Raw genomic sequence first — 14,564 nt, forward strand, 5'->3', positions numbered from 1 at the left:
GGAGATAGGTATTTTATGATTCTTATTGAAGATTGCTCAAGAATGATGTGGGTCACATTCTTAAAGGATAAATCTAAAGCTTTTGGAAAGCTCAAAGCCTTCAGAGCACTTGTAGAAAAAGAAAGTTGTAAGAGGATTATTTTTTAAGAACTGATCAAGGAGGAGAATTCACTTCCGATGAATTTAATAAATACTATGAAGAGAATGGCATCAAGAGGCAACTGTCTGCCCCCCCGGACTCCACAGCAGAATGGCCTAGCAGAGAGAAACAACAAGACTGTGGTTGAAGCAACTAGAACTATGTTGATCCAAGGAAAGGTTACTCACACCTTTTGGAGAGAAGCAGTGAGCACTACAGTCTACACAATGAACCGGGTACTCATCAAAAAGGGTGAGGACAAAACACCTTATGAGTATTGGACCAATAAGACACCAGTGGTAAGCTACTTCAGAGTGTTTGGTAGTAGATGTTATATCAAGAGGAGTGAACATCAGAGCAAATTTGATGCTAAATGTGATGAGGGAATATTCCTAGGGTATTCCACAAAGAGAAAATCTCTCAAATGTTTCAACAATAGGACTTAGAGAATTGTTGAAAGCATCAATGTTAGAGTTGATGAAATCTCTGAGAAATATGAGGAAACCGGCAGTGAGCAAGTAGGAGATGAACTGGTAGTAACCTTCTGAGAACCGGTTGCAAAATAGCCAAGCACCAGTAACAGCGCTCCTACAACGGTAGATGTTGATGTTGATAGAGATGAGGATGAAGAAGAAAAGCAAGAGGAAACAACTAAGATCATTCCTAGGTATGTAAAGCTGAATCATGATCCAAAGCAGATCATAGGAGACAAGGATGCAGGAATTCTTACAAGAAGAAAGATCAGAGAAAACTCTTGCATGATCTCTGAATTTGAGCCTCAAACATTTAGAGAGGCACATAAAGATGAAGACTGGATCAAGGCAATGGAAGAGGAACTTGACCAGATAGAAAAGAATGGTACATGGTCTTTGGTACCCAGATCGGAGCATAAAAATGTCCAAAGGACGATTTCCCATTACCAAACATTGACTTGATCGTTGATCTCACAGCAGGTCATGAAATGCTATCTTTAATGGACGGATTTTCTGGATATAATCAGATCAGGATCGCACCTGAAGATCAACATAAAACATCATTCACTTGTCCATGGGGAACCTTCTATTGGAACATCATGCCCTTTGGGTTGAAAAATGCAGGCGCCACTTATCAAAGAGCGATGACTACTATCTTTCATGATCTCATGCACATAACCGTGGAAGATTATGTTGATGATCTTTTGGGAAAATCAATAGACAGAGACACACACTTGGACATCCTTTCAGTTGTCTTTGATAGGCTAGAAAAATACAAGGTAAGACTAAATCCAAAGAAATGCGTCTTTGGAGTAACCTCCGGGAAGCTCCTAGGATTCATTGTGTCTAAAAGAGGAATAGAAGGTGATCCAGCGAAAGTAAAGGCTATCTTGGACATGCCGCCACCCAAAAATATTAGTCAACTTCAATCTTTACAAGGGAGACTCCAGTCCATACGAAGATTCATAGCACAACTTGCAGATAAGTGTAACCCTTTCTAGCACCTGCTACACAAAAACATCAAGTTCAAATGGGATGAGAACTGTCAACAAGCTTTTCAGACGCTCAAAGATTATCTGTTGAACCCGCCAGTTTTGATGCCACCAATTCCAGATCAACCATTTCTAATTTACATATCAGCTACTCCGACAGCACTGGGGGCACTCCTAGCATAGCAAATACCTGACTGCAAGGAAAAAGCAGTCTACTATATCAGTCGCACATTGGTGGGATATGAGCTAAACTACACACCAATCAAGCGTGCATGTCTCGCTGTGGTCTTTGCTTCACAAAAATTACGACATTATATGCTCACTCACAAAACTAAGTTGATTGCAAGAATTGATCCACTAAAGTATCTTCTCAACAAAGCTACACTTACTGGGCGGCTGGCCAAGTGGGTAATGATTTTGAGTGAATTCGACATTGAATACGTGGACAGAAAAGCTATAAAAGGACAACCAATTGCAGATCAACTGGCAGATGCTCCCATGATAGATGATGCTCCTCTACAGTCAGAATTTCCAGATGAGTCCATTCTAACAATATCACCGGCAAAGTCATGGCAATTATATTTTGACGGCTCATATACACAACACGGGGCAGGAGCGGGTATACTCTTTATAACTCCCCAAGGCGATTCTATACCAAAGTCATACCGCTTATCATTTCCTTGCACCAACAATATAGCAGAATACGAGGCATTAACAACTAGGTTAAGAATTGTAGTTCAATGGAAGATCCAAGAACTTCGTGTTTTTGGGGATTCTCAACTTGTCATCCGTCAAGCAACTGATGATTACCAAACAAAAGATGAAAAGCTAATGCCTTACAAACAACTGGTAGATGATCTGAAACAGCACTTTGCAAAGATAGAGTTTGAGCAGATACCAAGAGAACAGAATCGCGCTGCTGATGCGATGGCTACAATTGCTTCGCTCATTGATCTACCGCAAAATGAGACCTGCTATGAGTTCCTGGTAGACAACCTGCTGCTTCCGTCATATGAGATCACTCCTAAGGAAATGATATGTGTTGTTGGTCCTGAATCCCAGTTATATGGTCCCATATTCACATACCTTCGCGACAATATTTTACCTCCCGATCTATCGAACAATCAACGCCGCACTTTCATTCGTCAATCCTCTCGATACGTCATTTTAGCAGATATCCTATACCGACGAGGTCTAGATGGCACCCTTCTTAGATGTTTAGAGAGTGACGAAGCTCAGATTGCATTACGAGAAGTGCATGAAGGGATATGTGGTCCACATACTAGTGGTCCTACCTTGGCCAAGAAACTCATCAGGACGGGATACTACTGGCCTACTATGGAAAAAGATGCATATCAGTTTGTCAAGAAGTGTAAGCAGTGTCAAATTCATGGAGACCTCATACATGCACCAGCGCAGGAACTACAACCACTTGCGTCCCCTTGGCCCTTTTGTCAGTGGGGACTCGATCTCATAGGCAAGATTCACCCTCCTTCTTCCAACGGTCATAAATTCATTATTACAGCCACAGAGTATTTTACAAAGTGGATTGAAGTCGTGCCTCTCACACAAGTTACTAGGAAACAAATCTCTACCTTCATCCTGAACTACATCATTTGCCGATATGGGATTCCTACTTCCATTATTACTGATAACGGGCGTCCTTTCAAAAATCAGGATGTTCGTGAACTTTGTGACCGCTTCCATATCTCTCACCGTTTCTCCACACCATATTACCCCCAAGGTAATGGCCAAGCTGAGGCGTCTAATAAAACAATTCTCAAAATCCTTAAAAAGACAGTCGACGACGCTGGCCGTAACTGGCATATCCAACTCAATCCTGCACTCTGGGCCTATCGCACAAGTGTCCGCACACCTACAGGAGCTACACCCTACTCGCTTGTCTATGGAGCCGAATCCATCTTGCCTATTGAGGTCGAGCTACCTTCTCTATGGGTCTCCTTGAGAAACATAATCAACGATGAAGACTACAGGGTCTCTCGCTTACAAGAACTAGAACTGCTGGAAGAACGAAGGCACACTGCTTTTAACCATCTCAAGGCTTACCAACAACGAATGAGTCACAGCTACAATCACAAAGTTAAGCCTCGCACATTTGAAGTAGGTGACTTAGTCCTCAGAGAGAACCCCAAGAATCAGCAAGACAGAGATAAGAAGGGCAAGTTTGAACCAAACTGGCTTGGTCCTTACATCATTACAGCGGTATATGGATCTGGGGCATATCAGCTCTCAACTACAGAAGGGGAATCTTTGGAGGATCCTATCAACAGCATGCACCTTCGCAAGTTCTACACATAGCTCTTCAGAATATCCTAATTCAAAAATAAATAAAAAATTATAAAACAAAAAAATCGTTACTTGGTGAAAACCTGGCAAACAGGCGCCTTGTGACACAAAAAACATTGAAAAATTGAAAAAAAAGTAAAGAGAAATAATTTCGTCCAACGGTGAAAACCACTTCGGTGGCGCCCTGGGCAAGTACCATGGTGAAAAATGGGTCACCAGCGCCATGTGTAGAGACATTGCTCCTCCCTCCTTCAGGATTCTCTTCATCATTTCACTTCGCACACACTCACAGCCTACATATCCATAATAAACTTACCCATTCCCATCATGGCTTGTTATTGATCTACCCAAGATTGGTTAGCCATTCATAATAAACATCCCTTTTCACATCCCTTTCCATCCATAACAAATCAGACCCTATCTGTGGCTAAGGCAAATCCTACATCTAGTGATGGGTGTGGAACTAAGAACATCACATGTTTCAGGGAGTAAAGTTTCTTCCAGCTTTCTTCAGTCTATTCGCGCACAGATCCGCAATAAAGCAACATTTGCATCACAGATCCGCAATAAAGCTTCATCTTCTCCGCAATAAAGTATCAATTTCATGGATTCAGTCAGTTTCAGATGAGACACAACAGCAACAATGGGCTTCAACAAAATCAAATCTTTCAACAGACTCAGACAACATTATGGTTCAGGGTTAATCTATCCCTTTTGTGAAAGTGAACATTGTGACCACAATCAAACATGACTTATACAAGTGACAAGAGACACTAAACTTGAGGACTACAGTGGATGTTGGTGTCGAGTCTTGGTTTTCTTTTGATTTTATCTTTTGGTGACATGTCTTTTATCTTTTCCAGGATGTCTTTGACAAGAGATTCTATCTCCAGGATGTCTTTGACTAGAAAGACGAGGATGGGGTATCATCACCTATTTGTATTTTCTGTCTGTGGATTGTCTCTTAGTAATGCTATGACTTGTCCAAGGATATGAGGACACTGTGATTCTAGTGTGAATTGGGGCATTCCTTGTTTGTGACTGTCTTATCTCCATGCAAACAGGTACAATGACTTTCTGGGTCAAACATATGCCTCGATTGTCATAACCTACTTGCCATAATAAAGCTCAATGATGATAATGCACAAGAAGCTCTTTCACTTTCATATCTTCTGTCTTTCATCCCCCTTTCTTGATTGACTTCCATCGTCCTTCTCGAGTCCGTGTAGCCTGCTATCACATGACTGAGTATAATGACACACCAAAAATATTTGCATTTCATGTAGTTGCACCTACATTACCACATATAAGCATTTCATACATACATATAGATATCACAACTGCATCACATCCTGCACACAACACCTGTTAGCACAATTTACATCTGCATTATCATATTCATCTACATTACTTACATTCACATTTGCATCATGCATACACATATAAAACATAAAAGAACAAAAAAAAAATATTGCATTGCATCATATACATATTTGCATCCAATATCATAAGCATCACATAAAACATACATCATAAGAACATCTCATCACATCGGTACACATGCATATAGCTTCTGCAAAGATGAATCATCTCATATATATATAAAGTGTCATGATACAATGATGTCAAAATCATATGGCTACAATCACCCGCAGGTGTCTACATCATTATATAAAATGGTACAAAACTGATACAGAGGAACTCACTGATCACTCCTGCCAACACTATTGGTAGTGCTAATCCTATCCATGTCATGGTATCCCATGCCACGTGCCCTGCTCTCATCTCTAGCCCGAGATCCTGGAATACCCGTCTTAGTGCATCCTTGTCTCCATCTCAATCGTAGGGTACTAACTCCCCATCGATCGGTTTCTGCATAATCCTATATACATCCTCCAGGGTGACTGTCATCTCACCCATCGATAGATGAAACGTGCACATCTTAGAGTGCCATCTCTCAGCCAGCGCAGTTAGCAAACCCATGTTTGCCCGAAACTCAGGCACATATAGTACATGTCTCAAGCCCATCTCCTCGATGGCAGCTCTATCCTCGAGCGACAACTCAGGTCGCAACCTCTGTGTCGATGAGAATCTCTCCCCTGACTCTAGCATCGGCAAATACTCCTGCAGTCAAGCAACTCAATCATGTCAGTTATAGTGGCATTCACTGTTTATCACAAAATGCTACTCGCTATCTAAATGCATATGGCTATTTATCTTAGTGGTACTCCCTGTTCATCACAAAGTGCTGCTCATATTTCAGTACTCCCTGTTCATCACAAAGTACTCTATCTTGGTACTCACTGTTCATCACAAAGTGCCTTGATCTATCCTAGTCTTCCTAGAGGACCTGCTTGAGTGTATCCTCTCAGTAGCTTATCCAATCGACAGCATATGTTCATCACAGAACTGCCGATTTGACCTAGAAGACGCAAATTCACATTTTTTAAACACAAACGCGCTTTCCTGACATAAACATGCATTTATTATATTACCTAGCATGCATTAATGACAACAATAAATGCATCAAAGTACGAGGAGGTTTTGTGGTACTTACCAGCTCTCCTGCCTCTGCTGGCCTCTGGAATCGGCGAACGCGGTCAAATCTATGAACCAAAGCCATCGCTGCTGACTGCTGCTGCTATTTTCTCGCTCTGCACTGTGATCTTGTAAGGGTGTGGATGACAATGAGGATGTCTTTTGCCCGTGGTCTATCTTATAGCCTATCCTAGCCCTCGCCTTCATTTCCCGAGTCAGTATTCTTCATCCTGTGACTTTGTCACTTTATTCGGTCAACCCATTCTAGCCTTTCTTTCTTATCGAGAGATTGTCTACAATCTTTTCAGACATTTTCATCCAATCTCTCGAGGGGGCATATAATTCCCATTCTGGGGCAACTCTGTATCAGTTCATCTTATCTTCTTTGAAACAACGCGACAAGCCGCATTGTCTCAAAGAGGGGCAAAATGTAGACACTCAAAATTGTCATGTCTAATTAAATAAATATTTTATTTATTTAATTACCTAAGCCTAATTCTTCTATTAATTAAATAAATCTTTATTTATTTAATTAATTCATTTATCCTCTTCTAGCCTTATTTCTCATTTAAATAAATACATTTATTTATTTAAATTATCCCTTTCCTAAATTAAATAAATATTTTATTTATTTAATTATCCTACTTCTTTTATTAATTAAATAAATCTTTATTTATTTAATCAATTCATTAGCTTTTTCTACACATGACACATGTCATTCATCTCTTAATTCCTACACTACCTACCTCTTTCATTATTTTGGTATTTCTTTTACCTACCCTCTAATCCTAGCTGACCTCTCCTTTTACACCTCTTAATCTTATCCCTCCATTTCATATTGTGTCTTCTATTTAAGGAGATGCTTCCTTCATTGTCTAACCCTAATGACTAATGACTAATGACTGATTTTGGAGTACTTGGCTACACTACGATCCTACTTGCAACCACATTCCGTTCTTTGTTGAGCTCTTGTGCATATAAAAATCTGAGAGCAAATATATCAAGCAAGATCAATGGAGATAGGAAGAATGGAGATCAAAACCCTATTGGACATGTGATGGTATAATCTTTGTGATTTTGAGTTATTTTGCATTGTCTTAGGTAATCTTTATATGTTATGGTGGATCTTTGTTCATTGTTAGGCTAGGGTTTAGTGGTTGGATTCATTTTAGCCTTTCAATATTGTTATTATTGTTATCCATTTTCACCATATACAGCGGTAAAGCATGTTGAACCAGTAAGTCTTTACATTTTTGTTGTAGTATTACTAGTGTATGCATATGGGTGAAGTGGAAATAAGATGTTAGATTGTGCGGAAAGCCGAGTTACCAGTTTATACCTTTCATTGTGCTTAATCTGTAGTAATCTGGTTTAGACGGGTGTTATTGCTTGCCAGTCAAAATGTAGGGTTCTCAGTCAAACCGATTCAAGGAAAAGTTTTTTTTGCCTGTACTGATTCACCCCCCCCTCTCAGTACCGGTTTGGTACTAATTGTTCATCATTAATTCATCAATGTGCACCCTTAGGACCTATTAGGACCACAAAAGACCAAATTTTGTCACAAGGGGTCATATATGGTCCTAAGGGGTCACGCATGTGTTCTAACACATGCGTGACCCCTTAGGACCACTTAAAGCCCCTTGTGACACATGTGCACCCCTTAGGACCTATTAGGACCACATAGGACCAAATGGTGTCACAAGGGGTCATATGTGGTCCTAAGGGGTCACACATGTGTTCTAACACATGCGTGACCCCTTCACACATGTTTTATAACACATGTGTGACCCCTTAGGACCACTTAAGGCCCCTTGGGACACATGTGCACCCCTTAGGACCAATTAGGACCACATAGGACCAAATGTTGTCGCAAGGGGTCATATGTGGTCCTAAGGGGTCATGCATGTGTTCTATAGTGTGCCAGATGACACTCGAGAGTCCATATTTTCCAGTATTGCTACTATAGCCACACAGGTGGATGAGATGACATCAGATCAGGTGGGTAGATATTTGTTGCGCTCTCATACTAGAATTCATGATGAATCGGCGAGTGATGATCCATATTGTTTGAGTAGACATACCATCGTTGATGGATGTTGCACGCATGCATGACATAGATCCTTTACGGTAGATGAGTGCATGCTTATCCAGTGATCTTTTGGATGCATATCAGGTCATTTCTATGGATCATGGGATCCCACTACAGGATGCCCAATCATTTGTTAGGCATGCACTTGGTAGACCAAGTGCATCTGGCCGTGGTTGTGAGCATACAGATTCTCAGCCTACTGCTATTTCCCTACCCCAGCATACAGCAGTTGGTCAGGATACACCTCCTCGTCTTGTTTATACATCAGTTGATCGAGCCACGGTACCTGATACTAGATTTTCAGGGATGTTCACTACCATGCTTATGGAGCCAGACAGTGAGGGGGATCATGTTGCAGTGGGCTCCTTGCATGATTCTAACATCAGAAGGATCAGACAAGCCTTACATGCTACAGGAGTGGTATGAGTTATATAATTTACTAATTTTAATTTAGATATTTTATATAGCTACTTGAATGTACACATGAACTACATAGATTAAATTAATTATATATATATTGGATTGTATTTTTTGAACTATATAGGGTATAACGTTAGGGTCAATGTATGGAGATTTGGATGTTGTCACTGACCCAATTGTTCATCAGAAGACACATGTATATATAAAGTTTAAATTATTATTATTTTGTTTTTAAGTTCTATTTAAATGGATATCTAGGTATTGTACACATTTCATATGCGTATGTGTACCAGATATTTATTTTCCATATTTCATGTGTGTGTGTATGTGTTAGATAGATGTACACTTCATAGACATATATGTGTATGTGTTAGATAGATCTATATTTCATACTACTTTGCACGTTTATATATAGATAGATTACGTTTTTGAAAGTTAAGTGTAAAAATGATAGAATCTCTAAGTCATTTGAATTTAGTTAAGTGTTCTAGTTAATTGTACATGTGTATGTGAAAGTTAAGTGTTTATGTCTATTTTAACTTTGTTCATTGTTAAACAAATTTAGTCGTTAAAATTTAATTTAGTTGTTCATTTTAGTTAAGTGTTTATGTACATGTTTAATGAACTTACTTCAAAAATTTAATATCCCCTTAAATATCCCCTTAAATCCCCTTAAACCATTTAAAACACCTTAGGACAACATAATTAGATGAATCCAAACAACATAATTAAATGAAACAATATATGTGTAAATATAAATGAAATGAATGTACATAGATGAATAAAACGAATCCATGCATGTGTAAAAATATAAAAGAATCAATCCCCTTAAATATCCTCTTAAATCCCCTTAAGACCACTTAAAACACCTTAGGAAAACATAATTAGATGAATCCAAACAAAATAATTAAATGAAACAATATATGTGTAAATATAAATGAAATGAATGTACATAGATGAATAAAATGAATCCATGCATGTGTAAAAATATAAAAGAATCAATCCCCTTAAATGCCCTTAAGATCACTTAAAACATCTTAGGTCAACATAATTAGATGAATCCAAACAACCTAATTAAATGAAACAATATATGTGTAAATATAAATGAAATGAATGTACATAGATGAATAAAACAAATCCATGCATGTGTAAAAATATAAAAGAATCAATCCCCTTAAATATCCTCTTAAATCCCCTTAAGACCACTTAAAACACCTTAGGAAAACATAATTAGATGAATCCAAACAAAATAATTTAATTGAAACAATATATGTGTAAATATAAATGAAATGAATGTACATAGATGAATAAAATGAATCCATGCATGTGTAAAAATATAAAAGAATCAATCCCCTTAAATGCCCTTAAGATCACTTAAAACATCTTAGGTCAACATAATTAGATGAATCCAAACAACCTAATTAAATGAAACAATATATGTGTAAATATAAATGAAATGAATGTACATAGATCAATAAAATGAATCCATGCATGTTTAAAAATATAAAAGAATCAATGACTCAAATATCCCCTTAAATGCCCCTAAGACCACTTAAAACACCTTAAGACAACATAATTAGTTGTTCATTTTAGTGAAACTATATATACATGTGTAACTATATATACAACATAATTAAATGAAACTATAAATGTGTAAATCAAAATTAAATGAATACATAGATGAATAAAACGTGTAAAATCAACGTATAAAACGTAAAATATGATAACTCAATGATGAACCACTAGTACCAAACCGGTACTAAGAGGGGGGGTGAATCAATACAAACACAAATACAGTCCAAAACCAGTTTGACAGCAAATGCTCCAAATGACTGACAAACAGGGATACCGGTAAAACAAAGTGCAACCGGTAACATCCAGTACAGCTCAATCAGTCATGAACCGGTCACTCAATAAGCTTTCCTCTTAGCTCAATACTACAGTATCATTATATTCTCATGCATAAACAAGTAAACTTAACCACCAGATCTTCACAACAGTGAGTTCAATATGTTTTATAGATAGGCATAAAACATAGAATCTTCATGTGCTTAATAGGTTAGACAAAGCATCATAAGACAAAAGCATTTCACATGACACACATATTTTTTCACGTGGAAACCCAACTGGGAAAAACCATGGTGGGGATGAATACCCACAAGCTACTTTTTGAACTCTTTAGAAGTCTGCTCTGTTAGGAGCCTTGTCCGGTTAAGGACATTACAATAGGTTCTGGTAGGAACCGATCCTGTTAGGGATCACCCGATTAAGGGTTAAACCTGGTAGGGTCACCTTGTTAGAGGATTTCAAGAACTCAATAGGTGAAAGGATCTCCTAAGCTCTCTAGCTTCTCAGAACTCATTAGCCTCGAGTTACTCGGTTAAGGGATTTGAATCAAGTCGGTTAAGACCACCCGATTTAAGGGATTTTGAATCAAGCCAGTTAAGGCTACCCTGTTAGGGGATTTTACAACTGTTGAACTGGTTAGAGATCAACAGGTATTACAATGATCTGTTAACAGCACTCAATGCTAATGCAGATCTGTTTAGGCTCCTCTTTTCCTTCTGCACATTCACTTTGCAGGTATCTCTTCTCTCCTTTGGTCTGGCAAGAATCACGTATCACTTCCCTTGGATACACACTCACAACTTTTTGCCAATAACCTCATAAAGAAACACAACATCGACCTTATAGAAAACATACAGGTCGGTAGCAAAAACCCTAAACCTATTAGGTTAAGCAATTCAAACGGTTCGATCCTGACCGCTGAATCATACTACATTAAATGCAACAATCTTGAATCGATCTCAAGACATTCTCCATCATCCATTATCCACTGATTTCTTGGCGACTGATAACCCATCACACGTTATCACCGTTTGATAGACTTCGCACATTCCCAAGGTAGATAGGAATAGTCTTCTTCATGCAAGATCCTTCACGCGCACAGAGCTTACGTGGCAACACGATCTGTCCTCCATCATACTGCTAACTCATCACACAAAGATCACCGATTGAGTCACACAGACTTGAGGTACTCCAACCGGAAACCCCGAAGTGGAAGCTACCTACCAACCGGTAGTCATACAATGCTTCCATGTGCCGGTTCTCATAACTACATGCCAGTTCACCTTGAACAAATATGCCACTTCACTTTGGCATATAAACCGGTTCATACATATGTCGGTTCCTCTCTCTATTCACCTATCACATGTGCCGGTTCACAATATGTCTCATAGTGACATCAATGACAACATCCAATATCATTATCTTCATGCCGGTTCACATAATGCCAACATAAATGCTCTTAAGACCACTTAAAACACCTTAGGTCAACATAATTAGATGAATCCAAACAACCTAATTAAATGAAACAATATATGTGTAAATATAAATGAAATGAATGTACATAGATCAATAAAATGAATCCATGCATGTTTAAAAATATAAAAGAATCAATGACTCAAATATCCCCTTAAATGCCCTTAAGACCACTTAAAACACCTTAAGACAACATAATTAGTTGTTCATTTTAGTGAAACTATATATACATGTGTAACTATATTTACAACATAATTAAATGAAACTATAAATGTGTAAATTAAAATTAAATGAATACATAGATGAATAAAATGTGTAAAATCAACGTATAAAACATAAAATAAATGTATCAACAAAACTAAATTTCCACAAGTTATCCAAATTGCTACACATGTCTAGAAATATATATATATATATATATGAGTTTATCAAAATAAGACCTATCTAATATATTTTACTTGGTCAAACATGACAAGTGAACTTAAAGCTCATGGTACATATAATCTGGATCCTCCCTATCTTTTATAATTTCTAAAAAAAATTCATGATCTTCAATAGGCAACCTCCACTTTTGGTTGCCACGTCCTCTTTTTGGCAATGTCTCCAACTGCAATCTTGTCGCTATTACTAAGTGACTGTAGTGTAGAACTTTTTGGCCAGGAATATAATCAATGAATGTTACACCATTTGTATCTATCTTTATTTGTTGATAATAGGTGCCTTCAACAACAACTGAACCAGTGGGATATTGTTGCCCATCATCATCACTGACTGATTCCAATAAATTGCATTTTGGTTGTGTGCATCTCAGTAGATAATAATCTACACTTTCAGTATTGTCAAGATCAACAATCACTGCAAAAATATCACCTGTGAAAATAGACCGTGCATGTATATATATTACAAGCAATATTAGTTCATTACACATTTTTAAATTAATTTTGAACAATATTAAATTAATGAAGAATTTAAAAATTTGTACATGTACATATATGTAATTTACAAAATATGCATGCATGCATGTGTAACAACTAAATCAAAAACACGTTCATAATCAATTGAATATAGAGGATCATGAATATCAATAATCTCACTATCTATGTAAGGAGGCATTGTGATAAAATCTTTCATATCCCATTGCAAAACATATCCATTAGCAATATTTTGACAATGAGTATCTATGTTGTTCACAATGCAATCAACACAAAAGCATGATTTCCTCTTGCAAGAATAACACGAGGCCTGCTAAATCTTGTAGTCATGACTTGATGAAAACTTCTAATACCATTAATTGATTGACAATTATAAGGATTTGATCGATCAATATCTGATAATGTACAAAAATCATTTAGTCAATTTTAGTTCATTTCACACACACACACACACACACACACACACACACACATATACACTTGAATTTTTAAAATAATTCAGGAACACCAAGAATGTTTAAGAATATATATATATACCTTTAACTTCGCAAAAATTACACTTGTTGTAAGTTGTATCACGACCAGCAAAATGATTTTTGCACCATTCAATAATATCATTAGAATTATGTGTGGTGTTACCTGTACAAAAGCTCTTTCTTTAGAAAATTGGACAACCCACATGTATATATATATATACCTGCAAGTTCATGTTGGTGAAGTGCACGCTTCACACATGCTCCTGCTCCATCATGCTCTCCTTTTCCATGTCCACTCTCAAAGAAGTTCCACAAAAACTTTATGCTACGTCGAGCATGTTGTAGGGATAACCAATTAAAAGATTTTGCAAACTTAAATTGCCCTGACATGAATAACATATATATTAAATATATATATTTAAACTTTTGACCTGTTATATATAATCAAATCATATATATAAAAAAAAAAGCTTAAATAATCAATTTCAAATCTAATGTACTTATTGGCACATCCATCTGACCAAATCTAATGTTGTGTACATTCTATCCCACGATCTTTAATATCTTCAAAAAACATTCCCAAACAATGTCTACGTAGCTCCTATCATGACACGTATCATCACTGATATAGAAAATGGACCTCCTTGATGATAATGCATTCATTTTCAGAACTCTCTATACCATCCACATGAAATTATGCATTTCTATAGCAAACTTGTACAAATATTGCAACTTGATCAGAATGATAATATTGACTTTGAATTTCTGTGTGAGGACTAAATGTATAGTTCTCGGAGAAATCTTCAATTGAAAGAATACAACCTGGTAGAAAACAATTCTTTGAATCATGAAATTGTTTAGCCTGCCATCTTGCACC

This window comes from Cryptomeria japonica, chromosome 3 (genome assembly GCF_030272615.1).
Source record: "Cryptomeria japonica chromosome 3, Sugi_1.0, whole genome shotgun sequence".
Classification (NCBI taxonomy): domain Eukaryota; kingdom Viridiplantae; phylum Streptophyta; class Pinopsida; order Cupressales; family Cupressaceae; genus Cryptomeria; species Cryptomeria japonica.